General features: G+C 31.5%; 1 pseudogene; it reads left to right on the forward strand.

Annotated features, from left to right (window-relative positions):
- Window positions 1–4,683: 4,683 nt before the first annotated feature.
- On the forward strand, window positions 4,684–5,109 carry LOC143587995 (ethylene-responsive transcription factor ERF098 pseudogene; annotated as a pseudogene).
- The last annotated feature ends 8,988 nt before the right edge of the window (window positions 5,110–14,097 follow it).

Consider the following 14,097-nt stretch of genomic DNA (forward strand, 5'->3'; position numbering starts at 1 on the left):
CACACACATATATATATATATTATTTATCGTTTATTATTACTATTATTATTAATAATAAGAAAACATTTATTTTCCTCGTAATTCTCCATGTAAGCAGTTTTGTCAGCAAAAACTAATGGTGCTAGACTTCGTTAGTAAAAACTTCGTTGGAGAAAAATATATTCCAAGATGACTGTTGTACATTTTTAAGTTGAACTTAGTATAGGCTAATAGGTCAAAGTTTGGATTATTAAAATCCGATGTCCCTTTAACATAATTAAATGAACTGAACCCTCCATTAGCATATTACTAGGTATTTGCAACTAAAAGATGAGCTAAAAAATTAGCAACCGAAATCATAGTTGTCGTAAAAGTAACAACCAACCCAGATTTAGTCTTGAATATGTCGCAAATATTGAGTGTGCTTTTGTTTGCAGAAGTCATAAAAAGTAGTTAATTATAGGCAAATTGGATTTTAATAACATCAACTTAATGTCATTGGTCGATAATAATTCCAACTGAGAATATTCCTGCTAGTGGTCCTAAGTATTAAAAATCTACTCTCATTGACATTAAGTTGGGATTATTATTTTTTTGGACAGCTACTCAGCTAATATCTATTTTACACATATTTTACCTACATGTCTCAAGTGAGACTAGAACCCACAACTTTTTTAATAGAAAGTCATACACGTTTGTCATTAGACCGAGCTAATAATTGTAAATTGAGATTATTAAAATCCAATTTAACTTTACCGCTCGCTAATGTTGCTATAGTTTGGGTGGTTGCAAAAGTTTTTTAATGCATGGTTTATACAAATTAAAATATCATCCGTTTCCTAGAAAACTTGACAATTGCAACTTAGAAAAGAGGTTAAAAAATTGGCGATCCAGTTACGATCTAATGTATAGCGATGCAAAAGTAGAAACCACTCAGATTAGGTCGTAAATCGGTTGCAAATTTTGCAAGTGCTTAGTTTCGGTCATAGTTCGTTTACAAAAGTTATAAAAGGTAGTTAATCATAATCAAATTATAAATACCAATCGCTAAAATCTCTACCGCTTAAGCCTTGAAGAGGTGGTTGCAAAACGGGCAAAAAAAAAAAAGATGAAAAATGAAATATTTATGGTATAAAATTAACTGGTCGGTTGAAAAAACGATTGCAATATCCGCAATTATATAATAGGATTAACATGAAGATTTTTTCCACATCAATTTCTAAATCCAAAAAGATTGTTTGCAACTAATATTACCGTCATAACTACCTAGTCTTCTAGTAGTAAATGGAGTAGAAGGAATAAATTACATATATGGTCTCAATCATACATGTGTGAAAGGTGACATGCTAGCTTACCTTACACAGCAGCCTCTGCTTACCTTAACAACAGACGTGAGCATGAGTACTAAACTAATAATTGTCAAATAACAATAGACAGGTATAGGGCCATTCGTGGGCTGATATGGCCCATCCTATGATGTCTTCGGCTATTGTGATTTTTAGAAGGCATTCTTGTGTAAGAATTGGGTGGTTGGAGGGGAAGGCCCGAAGCTAGGTTTTTCATTTTTGTTTTGTTTGTTTCTAGCTTGGCCAGAAAAATTGAGTTTGGTTAGTTCTCTATAAAATGGGTTGTTAGATTTTAATAAGGGATATGATATTCGTACATCATTTGGTTATCCACACACCCTACATACGATCGTATAGGGGTTATACGATCGTATGGAACCCACGTTAAAGAGTGTGTGGATAGGTCAAAGGTGTGTGGATAACCATAGCCTTTTAATAATCATAATCGAAGGTTATTGGCTGATAATAATCTTAACTAAGTTTATCCTCACTAGTGGTTCCAAATTTTAAAAAATTGGATCTCAGCGGACCCCGTTAAGAAAAACTTAACGATGATAACTTTTTTCCAAATTTCAAAATGATTCGTTTTAATCAGATGGAGGATACAAGCCGATTGATATAAAACTTAGCTTGAAATGATGCTCCAAATAGCTTGATTAGTGCTTCAAATAGGGTGTTTGAACTTCCAATTAACAAAAAATAAGCCGTTTATAGCATCATTTTGATCTAACTTTTACATTAATCGATTCGTATAACCCTTTTGATCAAAAACTCTAATAATCAATTTGAAATACAAAAAAAGTTAACGCCGTTAAGTTTTTTTTAACAAGTGACACCCCTTAGAGCCAATTTTATTTTTTAATTTGGGACCATTCGTGACGATAAAATCAGTTGAGGTTATTAAAATTCAATAAGCCCTACAAAATTTAATATTATAATAAATAATATGAAATTAAAAGTACATAGCTAGTGAAATAAATAGCTTGGTTACTAAAAGTAAATGTATTATATGGTGAAAATTTGGAAAGAAAAAATTACAAAAATTATTCTTTATCCTTACATTGAATTTCAAAGATTGTACTTTGTCTTTAAAATTGATAGAATTTGTACTTTATAATATTAAGAACAAGATAAAGTTGTAAGAGTAAGTCGTGCAATTACTTGGAAAGCACGACACTGAATCATGAAGAGCTTGGCCCACAAGCTGTGCTGACCTGTTTCCATCACTAAAACAAAGATGATGAATTTGTGATACTGGTGACGGTGATTGCTGGATGGATCCTGATATTCATGATGAGGCTGTGATCGATGAAGAATGTGAAGCTAATAAGAGAGAGATCAACAAATAGGCTGAGGAACAGAAATAAAAATAATTAGGGTTTTGCTAAATTAGTGACTCTTTGATACCATAAAAGATTTGTGTATCATCACAACCTTAATATTTATGGAGGTACAAGTTAGCCTAGTCTATGATAGAAAATAGAATTATACTATAATAGATATACAAATATGTCATCTGATTATCTTACTAATATATTATCTTACTAATACGTATATTGAAAGCAATCTATGTGAACACGATGCTATTTTAGGATGTCATATAGGTTATTTTTAAAATTAAACCTTAATGAAGACTATTAAATTAATTCAGAATACATTTATTATTATAGTTATTTCTAAACTTCCTCAATTAAATTTCCATTAATTTTTATTTAATGGTGATTTTTGATTTCCAAACTAAAATATGTTTAATGTTTATTGATTTATTACGATTTTGAACTAATAATTTAAATTCTTTATTTTAAAATATTATTATTAAACTAAACATTTTTTATTACTGCAAATAACTACGATGCTCACATAAGATGTCACAAAGACTTGAATTCCCTAATGTAGTAACTATTTATGATTTCTTTTTTAAAATAAATTAACAAATTAAAATTTATATATAATGTAATATGAAAGTTTATGAACATCTTTTGTGTTTAATCTTTTTTAAAATTTATATATAATGTAATATTTTATTTCATATATGAGAAATTGTTATACATTTACTAAATGATATTGCATATGCAAGCATTTTTTTAATAACATTATATATTTTTTATTCAGCCCGTGTAGTATATGAATTACTAACCTAGTGTATTCTAATAAATTATAAAAAACATGTTGAGGAATGCTTTGCATAAAAACGGACATCTTTGGAAATCTGAGAGTCATGAAAGAACTTTCATATCAAAACATTTGTGAGAGACTTTAATAAACCAGATAGAGAGACTTTGACGAACCAGAAGTTTTCTCATATGATCAAAAAATAGTTATTAGGGTTAGGGTCGATGATAATTACAAATAACTGCTTTGCAGTTATCACATATTTGAAATTTAAAATTAATTAAATATGCTTATGATTTTTGGCATATAAAACGCATACATAATTTATAATAACTAAATCTAATGCATTTTTAAATTAATCAACTCGACCGCAGCCAGGGGCTCTGTCCCTTGAACTTTGCTAAGGGCTGTCGTCCCTTGGACCCTTCTACCAAGGGTATTGCTTGGAACCCCCATTATTTAGAGGCTTCATGCCAAGTACCAATAGGATATTAAATTGTAATAAGATCAAATAAGGGTGTACCTCTTACCCAACTTATTTCGATTCATGTTACAATTAACATGATCAACAAAGTTAATTTAATTACACTAAAATTAAAATAGCTAACAAAACATAATACTGAAATAGAAAGAAATACAAATATATCTCCTAATTATATTTTAATTAAATATACAAAAACATAATAAACTGCTTGAAAGAAGTAATTTACAGAATGTAAATATTCAAAGAAATTAAAAGTTAATATATAGAATACTAATTATACCCTTAAAAAAGTTAGAAATTAACATATAAACATAAACATATTTTATAATTAATCTAATATTAAAAAAACTAGAAACTAATATATAAATGCATATAAGAAATTATTAAGTAAAAAAGCTAATAACAAAGCTATATTAAAAAAAATTCGTTAAGGGATATGATAATGAGTTTTTCACACTACTGGACATTTTGTAATTTACTCTTCTAGTAAAAGTGAAGGTTTTTTGATATGACGCATGCACATTGCATGCATGGATATACAAATTGCTAAAAGAAGTCTATTATCCCACGTTTCAAATGCAAACCACTTTTCCAAACATTCTCGTATTTCCGCCGCTACCTGTCACGTTGGTTTGATTATTGACTATTTCCCCCCTTTATATATAACTTGCATGCCTGCATGCATGGCCATTTACTACCTATATATTCATCTTGTATATACCAACAAAAAGATAAAAAAATAATAAATAAACAACTATTTCATGGATCGTCACGGGGCTTCAAGGGACCGCAACCAGGACGGTGGAGGAGGGGCTGACGAAGCGAAATACCGTGGTGTTCGGATGCGGCCGTCTGGGAGGTTTGCGGCGGAGATTCGTGACATTAATAGGAATGGTGCCAAGGTTTGGCTAGGAACATTTGCAACGGCTGAGGAGGCGGCTAGAGCTTATGATAGAGCCGCCTATCAAATGAGAGGCCACATGGCTGTTCTTAATTTTCCTGCCGAATATCCACCTACATTTTCGGCAGCGGCTTATAGTGCTTCCACCATGGGGGCCACGTCAGCAGCAACAGAGTCTTCTTCTAGAAGCAATGTGCAAGGAAGAGAAGTGTTTGAAATTGAGTGTTATGATGATAAGTTATTAGAGGATCTTCTTGATTGTGATTACGAGAAATACAAAAAGTGATATCTCAAGGTGTTACTTTTAAAATATGTCATACTCTAAAATTTCTTGCTGTTTGTCTGTTGATATAATTGTATTTACATAAAGTGGCAATGACAAAAAAAGTATAATAATAATAATAATAATAATAATAATAATAATAATAATAATAATAATAATAATAATAAAAATAAAAAGTACTTTACGTGAAATATGGTGCTTAAATAAAAGTGTAGTTGAACATGTATATTTCATACTATATTTTATCCCCGTATTATGGGGTTGTTTTACATTATTCGTTTTTAATATTTATATATGTATATTTGGATTTTAATTTTATTTATTGTAAGAAAGTTAATAATTAATATACTTGAGGTTTGATGATTAAATGGTTTCACAAATAAATGATATGTTATAATCCGGTTTAAAAGTTATCTGGGTTTGGTGATACCCATTACCAGTTTATTTTCTTTATTATAAAATTGTTTCTTAATTATAAATAATATATTTTTATAAAATAAAATAGGATATTAATTTTTAGTGTATTCATATTTTATAGGATTTTGGTATCAAATATTTGATGAGATTATTTTTTAATATAATGAGATGTTATAACCCATTTAAGAGCTATCTGGGTTTGGTGAGACATTTGCCCGTGAATTCGGGTCAAATGCGTGAGGAACCTTCATTTACAAATAAAGTAATCTGATGGCTTGAGAGAATGGTTGTTTTATATTTTTTGTTTTTTAATATTTATTTTTTGAATTTTAATTTTCTTTATTGTAAGAAAGTTAATAATATACTTAGGGTTTGATGATGAAAGACATTCGTAAATAAATAATATGTTATAACCCGTTTAAAAGATATCTGGATTTGGTAACCCATGACCCGCTTATGTTTTTTACTATAAAATTGTTTATTAATTATAAATAATAACCTTTTCTTTTTAAATTGGATATTAAATTTAATATATTTCTATTTTGTAGGATTTTCATATCAAATAATTGGTAAGATTAGTTTTTAATTTAATGAGATGTCATAACCCGTTTAAGAGCTATCTGGTTTTGGTAAGACCCATACCCATGAATTTGGGTTAAATCAATGAGAGGCCTCCATTTAAAATCAAGAAATCTGGTAGCTTCCATAAAAGGGGGAACGACCACATCGCGACACATAGGATTTTTGGGTTTTCGTTTATATATATTATAGATTATAACTAAGTAAATTAAAAGGAGAGTTTAAAAGTATATTAGATTAATTTATTTACAATATAATAAAAGTAGTTAAACCTTTTCTTGTATTAGATTGAAGAAAATATCAACAGCGTTAACAATGGATTTATTTGGAGGTCATTAATTTTTCACTTACCACTATTAGGACTTGACGAACACACAAACACGAACAATATTGTAAGAAAAAGAAGATGAACACGCAAGATTCAGTGATTCGGTTTAGACTGATCTATATTCATGGGCTACAATCATGGTATTTTATTATTTCTACTGCCCTCACTTGTGAGGAATTACAAGTACATGATTACAATATATATAAACTAGTCTAGGGTTTCTAGTTTAGGGAATAAGAAAATATAAATAGGCCCTAATAAAGAGATATAGGGATGGCCTAAGATCTCTCATGTCTTCTATCTTCATTAAACCCAGTTAATCAATCTTTAAGTAAACCAGGCCTAAACCGTGCCCAAGCCTCCATAAATCCAACATTGTACGTGACGAATTCATTTGTAAGCGAGAAACTTTCTAAAATAAGCGTGATTAAACAAACTATATTCAAAATAGATTTGGGAAAAAAAACCCAACCAAATTACGCATCATTAATAGAAACACAACGCGTTTGTGCATAATAACTGACTAAATTCCATTCAAAAGTAAGTTGGCACCTACCTTATCATGATGTGTGTTTTAACTGGGTTACTGGGGTGCCTAAATGGCTACGCAGATGCCGTGTTTATCAAGGCTCTAGAGGTGTCTGACAAGCTCTGTCATGATAGCCTCCTATAGCCTTGGCAGACAAGGATAGGGAGGTGCCGTTATGTGGCCATGCCTACTGAAGCTTTGTGTAAGAATAAATATATAATTATATATTTATATGTGGCCATTATAATCATTTATATTATAATAGATCAAAATTATCAATATACCTTATTGTATATTAGCTTGGTAATTGTTCATGAGCCAAATTACCCTTACTAGCTAATAAAGGGTTTCTCATTGGGTGTATGTATAGAAAGAATAAATAACATTATAACCTAATTTCGCATACAATTTTATGTGCCTCATCTCTTCTAAATCGGGTTCCTCTTAAGAACCCTAACACCATCCTTAACTATACATCCTAAAAGGGAACTCGACCAAGCTGGCAATCATGTCGTCTGCATCCTTCTTTGATGCGGTTTCTACTCTCCCTACTGTAACAGGTACGTGTATAATTATAGGTATTTCGTATTATCATGTTTTTTAATTACTAGCATGAAGAATTGATCAACATGTGGTATCAGAGCAATATTGATTAATCAGTTCTCCATATTTTTCCTAAATTTGGAATTAAGATCGAAAGACATGGACTAAAAGCTGATAAACCCTAATTTTGTTTTCAGTTTTCATTCATTTGAAACCAATTTAGTCTTGAAAACAACTTTTTATAACTGTTAAAATTGCTAAAATTCATATTTAATGTAAGGCCCGTTACCGGTAACCCTACTTTCGTGTTGGATTTACTCATAAACACAGTTCTAAATATCAGAGTTAATTAAAACATTTACGCGGAATATAAAACTTTCATAAAACATTACATAATTCATAACTTGTCTCAAAACATCCTTTGTCTTTCAGCATTAAAGCATTAAAATTAAAACATCATAAGTCTTCAGATGCCAGACTCTTGTTCAGTGCCACGTGTCTCCTCAAGCGAGCTGCCTCATCCTACTCACCTGCGTGCATACTAAAAGTCAGCTACGCTGAGTGAGTTCTAGTTAATCACATAATCATACAATACATTCTTACATTTCATACTTAACCTCTTAACTTTCTTTCATACACACCTAAGTGCTTTTACTTTCATTTTTACCTTCATACTTTTTTTACATACATAATCATACGTTTTAAAAAGCCTTTCGCCCTATAACCTCACAGATATTATAAGGGTCTGGTCCCTAGTTTTCGAATATTAGAAGGGTTCGATTCCCTAACATCACAGATATTATAAGGGTCTGGTCCCTAACATCACAGATATTATAAGGGTCTGGTCCCTAGTTTTCGAATATTAGTAGGGTTCGATTCCCTCTTCGTTACCATACAACCATACATCATACCTCGAGTATTATTAGGGCTCGGTACCCTCCTTCCTCGAATATTAGTAGGGTTCGGTTCCCTAGTTCTCGAATATTAGTAGGTTTCGATTCCCTCTTCGTTACCATACAACCATACATCATACCTCGAGTATTATTAGGGCTCGGTACCCTCCTTCCTCGAATATTAGTAGGGTTCGGTTCCCTAGTTCTCGAATATTAGTAGGGTTCGATTCCCTCTTTGTTACCATACAACCATCCTTTCCTTCTTTTATTAACTTTATTACGTTCATACACATAAACATACATATCATACTTACCTTATTTATAACGTTACAACCTGACAGTACGTGCAATATCCGAATATCGTTCACGTACCATCAAGCAATCATTCATACATATCACATATATCACATATGGCATACACTTATCACTTAGGATAAATGTATTAACAACACATCAAGTATGCACACAGCCCCGAAATCATAACAAGGAATGGGGCTAGAAACTCACCTGAACACGGTTACGTTCACCGTTAATCGTAATCCCTTTCTTCAGTTGTGCACGGCTGACTGTATAACAAGTATACGTATCAAACAACTATCACTACTCATATCATCTTTCTAGTCTTAACTACTACCCACAACGAACGGGGGTCCGGGGGCAGCGCCCCTGGCAGCGGGGTCTAGGGGCGGCAGCCCCTAGCAGGGTCCAAGGGGCAGAGCCCCTGGCTGGGGTCGAGCTGCCAGGTCAGCTTGGAAAAATTTTATTTCCATTAACTGTCTTAACACATTTTTCATTAGGTTTTTAATTTATTTCCTAATCGAACTTGACTTTAAGCGAAGTTAAACCTTAGGCGAACTTAGCTTTAAGCGAAGTTAAACCTTAAGCGAACTTAGCTTTAGGCGAAGTTATCAGTTAGGCGAACTTGGCCGCAAGCGAAGTTATCAATTAGGCGAACTTGGCCTCAGGCGAAGTTACCAGTTAGGCGAACTTGGCCGTAAGCGAAGTTATCAATTAGGCGAACTTGGCCTCAGGCGAAGTTATCAATTAGGCGAACTTGGCCGTAAGCGAAGTTATCAATTAGGCGAACTTGGCCTCAGGCGAAGTTATCGCTTTGAAGGCGAAGTTATCGCTTTGAAGGCGAAGTTACCCAGTTGCAGGCGAAGTTGCCCAGATCAACCGCTGTTTTGGTTTTTATTGAGCATTTTGGCGATTTTAACACCCTTGTTAAGGTTCGACATCACCCACTACGCTTCCCAACCATTTTCGGTCGTATCTACACTATAAAACTTGGATCTTTAAACTTCAAAGATCAAGAATCATACCTTTCTGAGCTTGTTTGGATCTTGTTTAACTTGTTATCACAACTAATCGCTCTCTCTCTCGGATCTGGCTTGCCCCTCTCCTCGGCCGGCCGGCGGGGTTTGGTGTGTGGTGTGTGTGTTTTGGAGTGTTAGAAAATAAGGTGAAATGAATAATAGTTTGGGGTTTAGGGGATATTTATATCCCGTATATCCCATGGACCTAAGGCCCATTCTCGTTTAACCCATCTCAATTAATCCAAGTCCATGATCCGCTCCTTACTCGATATCCAATAATTAACGCGAAATCACTAAACATAACTTTCTTTATTCAACATTAAAATTTTAGGATGTTACATTTAATAAACTCAATGTTTCGAAATCTATTAAAATCATGTTCAAGGTTTTGATTCAGGAAAATCTGATAAATTAATCTTGAATAATTCATTAGGGTTGTTAGAATTGTTCATGATGTTTATCATAATTTTGGTGAAAAATCTGCTTAGTTGGTGAAAAGATTTTGATGATTCTGTTTTCCTAAAATTGTATCTCTTTATCCTCAAGTTTGAATAATCTAAATTAATTAATTGATTTCGAACTAAATTAGGAGATAAAATCCACACATTAAAATTTGAAACAGATTTTGAAAATATCTCTTGAACAAAGTCAACCTTAGGGATAAAACAGTTTACGGGTTTTTCTAAAAATGGTTTGAATGTCGTAACCCATAAATCCCATAACACGAAAAACTCACTAATTACTGAGAATTAAATTCTAGAAACTCATTGTTTCCGGAAACTTTAATTTCTTAAATCAGAAAAAAGAATTCTTGAAAACCCACTAAAAGTCGGAAACTAATAAAACCCGAAAACACTTAATTTTCCAGGAGCTATTTTTTCCGGATACCAACCCCGCAAAGTGACTTTTCCAGAACATATTATTTGCTATTAACTAAGTAGTTTTGTAAATACTTAAATATTATAAATTTTTAAAAAACATAAAAAGGCTTAACTTGAATGAACTTTTGATGTATCACTTCTGCCCAAAGGTAATTTGTTACATTTACCACATCATTCAAGTCTAACTGAAGCTTTTGTTAGTTTTTGCCTAACATGATACAAATGTCTCACTTCTGCCCAATGGTGATGTGCTACGTTTTTATCTAGCAAAACTAACTCGTGCATAATTAAAATAATTGTCTCACTTCTTCCCAAAGGTGATGTGTTACAATTGTTTTGTATACATACTTAAATAAATTTTAATTCTGCCCAAAGGTGTTTATTTTTTGTTTAAGCAGAACTTTTTATTACAGTCTATTAGTTTGATGTTAAAAATAGACATATCACATCTTCAATAAAATATAATGATCTTCACATTAATGATTCTTCATTAATCTAATGACCATAAATTTTAATCTGTCTTACTTTAATATTCGATAGCATTAATCACGATAATTTCCTTCCATAAATTAGTATCTCATCTAAAGCATCCACTATAATCTCAAAACACAATATGAGTTTTACTTCATAAAGGGTTTCAATAAACTGCTCTTCTCGGTTTTTATTATCCCTTAAGACATGATATGACAATCCTACCGCTCTTTCTAATAACAATAATTCCATTGAAAACTAGAGCATAACAAATGGGATGAGTCAATCATAATGTCTCTTATAATAACGATAATCAAGAACTTATTTAAATAAATGCTATCACTAGAGTTATTCTAGATTTAGTTTTCCAAAGACTAATCAAAATACTCCTAAGATTCATGCACTCTTTAAAAATTCTAACTATAAGGTTAAATGGCATTACTGAATACATCATAATGTACAATATCATGACCCATAATATTAAGGGCTCACATATAAAAATAAGTACAATTTTCTAGTACATTAAATACTAAATTTTCAATAGTACAATCTGATACCTTAAGAATCAACTATAACACTCAGAAGTACCAAAGGAAAATGTATGCATTGATCAGCAACATATGTACAAAAAGAACAAAAAAAAAAGGTATTTGGTACTAGAAATAAGATGTTATTCAACTCACTACCACTAAAACCTAAAAAAGGATAATTCTAAGGTTCATGGACAAAATACAAGTATTACTTCCAGCTTTAAGTTCTCTAAGGAGAAGTCTCATTGCAAAATATGCCATTAGATTAGGCATAAGCAACAAGACTATCCATAATTCAAAAGAACAAGTAGCTAAAATTGATAGTTGTATATTAATGATATTTAAGTCTGCTAATCTAATATTCTCATTAACACGTGATTGGTTGAGTCTAGTTATATATATTTACTTGAAATCAATAAATAACTAACATGAGTGTTAGTAACAAATTTAAATGTTAAGGTTATTACAACCATGATAAACTGTCTTCTAAGTACGCTTTATGATACCTTAAATATTCTGGAGATTAATCAGAATTTAGTGTCAATACTTAAGCTACATTATGACAGTTGTGAGGTTTGCATAGCCAGCATAAAGTCATTCTTACCTTAAACTCTTATATTATTTGTTATAAATATCTGGGTTGAAACATTTATAAAACAGAACTAGATGATACTATATACTTTCACAACTTTTGTTATCATGAAAATTAAAAATTTAACAAAAGACCAATGAGACCTATAAAATTCATCTACTAAAATCAAATTTCATGACAAATCATGACATGGTTGATGAGGGTGATTTTTCATATAAGTTCATTGTTAGTGATTTTAAATCATGTGTTAGATGCCATAAACATTACTTGGCTTAAGAAATAATTATGGGTCCACCAGAAGTTATATTTCACTTACATTCATGTAACTTATTCAAACGGAATATTCAGACATAATTCTTTTATCATTTAAAGGGCCATTTGCTTGTATCTAATCTGTCTTCTATGGTTCACGGTCTTAAATAGATCCATTCATATATACTTAATAAGATTTCTTCTAAATATGTCCCAAAGTTTATTATGACATCTAGACGTTAATGAAATCAAATCAAGTCTAATATATATATGATAGATTCCCACGTCACGTACATCATTGAAACTTTTCTTGTATTTTTCCTAGAGATATTAAAGATCAGGGCGAGCTTTAAGTGTCTTAATCATAACTTACAAGATTTGTAAGAGGTGGGGGAGTGAAAACTTGATAGTATTTCAATTACACCTCTTGTACAAGACACTACTCCATCACAACACTATTCCATCAAAACTTATCTCTTTATAATTTACTATTACTCTTACAAAAGTTTCATTTTTTGCTTAAACGTGGGCATATTTAGATTTCTTACTAAACTAATCCTCACCAAGAGAAACTATAATAACTTATATTATTAACTTGTTTCTCTATTAGAATCTATTGGTCTTTAAATATTGACCATAAGCATGTAAATTTCCTAAAGGCTTCTAAGGTCAGTGGGAGCAGTAAAAGTCCTTATAATGACTTGTTATTAGTATAAGAGACGGGGGGAAGAGACCCATTAAATTTTACTCCGAATTTAACTCTGATTACACCTCTTTTACACCATACTCTACCAACTTTTACACACATAGAATCCTGAGAATAATAGCAACCTAACCAAGAGCTAATTCATAAAACCAAGACTTTTTAAATTACCCAATAATCAACTCAGGAGGCGATCTAGGTTATAAAACCTACTAACTTTGATGATTATGTAGCCTCCCTAACTAAGGTTGAAATGGATGTTGAAAAGTCTAATGATCCTACTCCTTATAATTAAACCATTAGCATCAAACATAATTGACTCCATAAGTCAGCGTAGCATTTTGAAATTTGGTTGAATCACCTAAGATTGTTCATAACTAAACTAAATCCCAATACGAAACGTTAAGACAATAAGAAGCACGACTAATAGTTAAAGGTTATATTCAAGGAGAAACTAATTATCAAAGAATCTTCTTACCTATACTACAAAAGTTTTCTTTAAGGATCATTACAGTTCTAGTAGCTTATAATAGTTAAGAGCTATGTTGAATGAACATTAAAACAACTTTTCCTAACAACCGGCTTACATATTTATATGTTCATAAAACAACCTAATAGTTATAAACTAAGGTCAAAGAACATTCAGTCTGTAAGTTAATAAAATCCATACATGGGTTAATGCAAAACATAAAAGTGTGATGAAATCTTATTACAGTTATTTTCATCAAGAACTAAGTGGATTGATGTACATACCTCAAGATTAGTGGGAGCAACTAAAACAAACTTGTTCTTATATAGATGACATTCTTTTGACGAGTATATGCTACATAAGTCAAAGCATTGTTTATACATACTTTGATTTGATAGATCTCAGAGTTATTCCTTACGTGATAGATATCATAACATTCTGAGATAGACCCAAATGGACGCTAATTTTGTTTATAAGTTTTATCTTAA

Source organism: Bidens hawaiensis, unplaced genomic scaffold, assembly GCF_021521415.1.
Source record: "Bidens hawaiensis isolate Kalapana, Puna unplaced genomic scaffold, B.hawaiensis_p1.1 tig00035947_1, whole genome shotgun sequence".
Lineage (NCBI taxonomy): Eukaryota > Viridiplantae > Streptophyta > Magnoliopsida > Asterales > Asteraceae > Bidens > Bidens hawaiensis.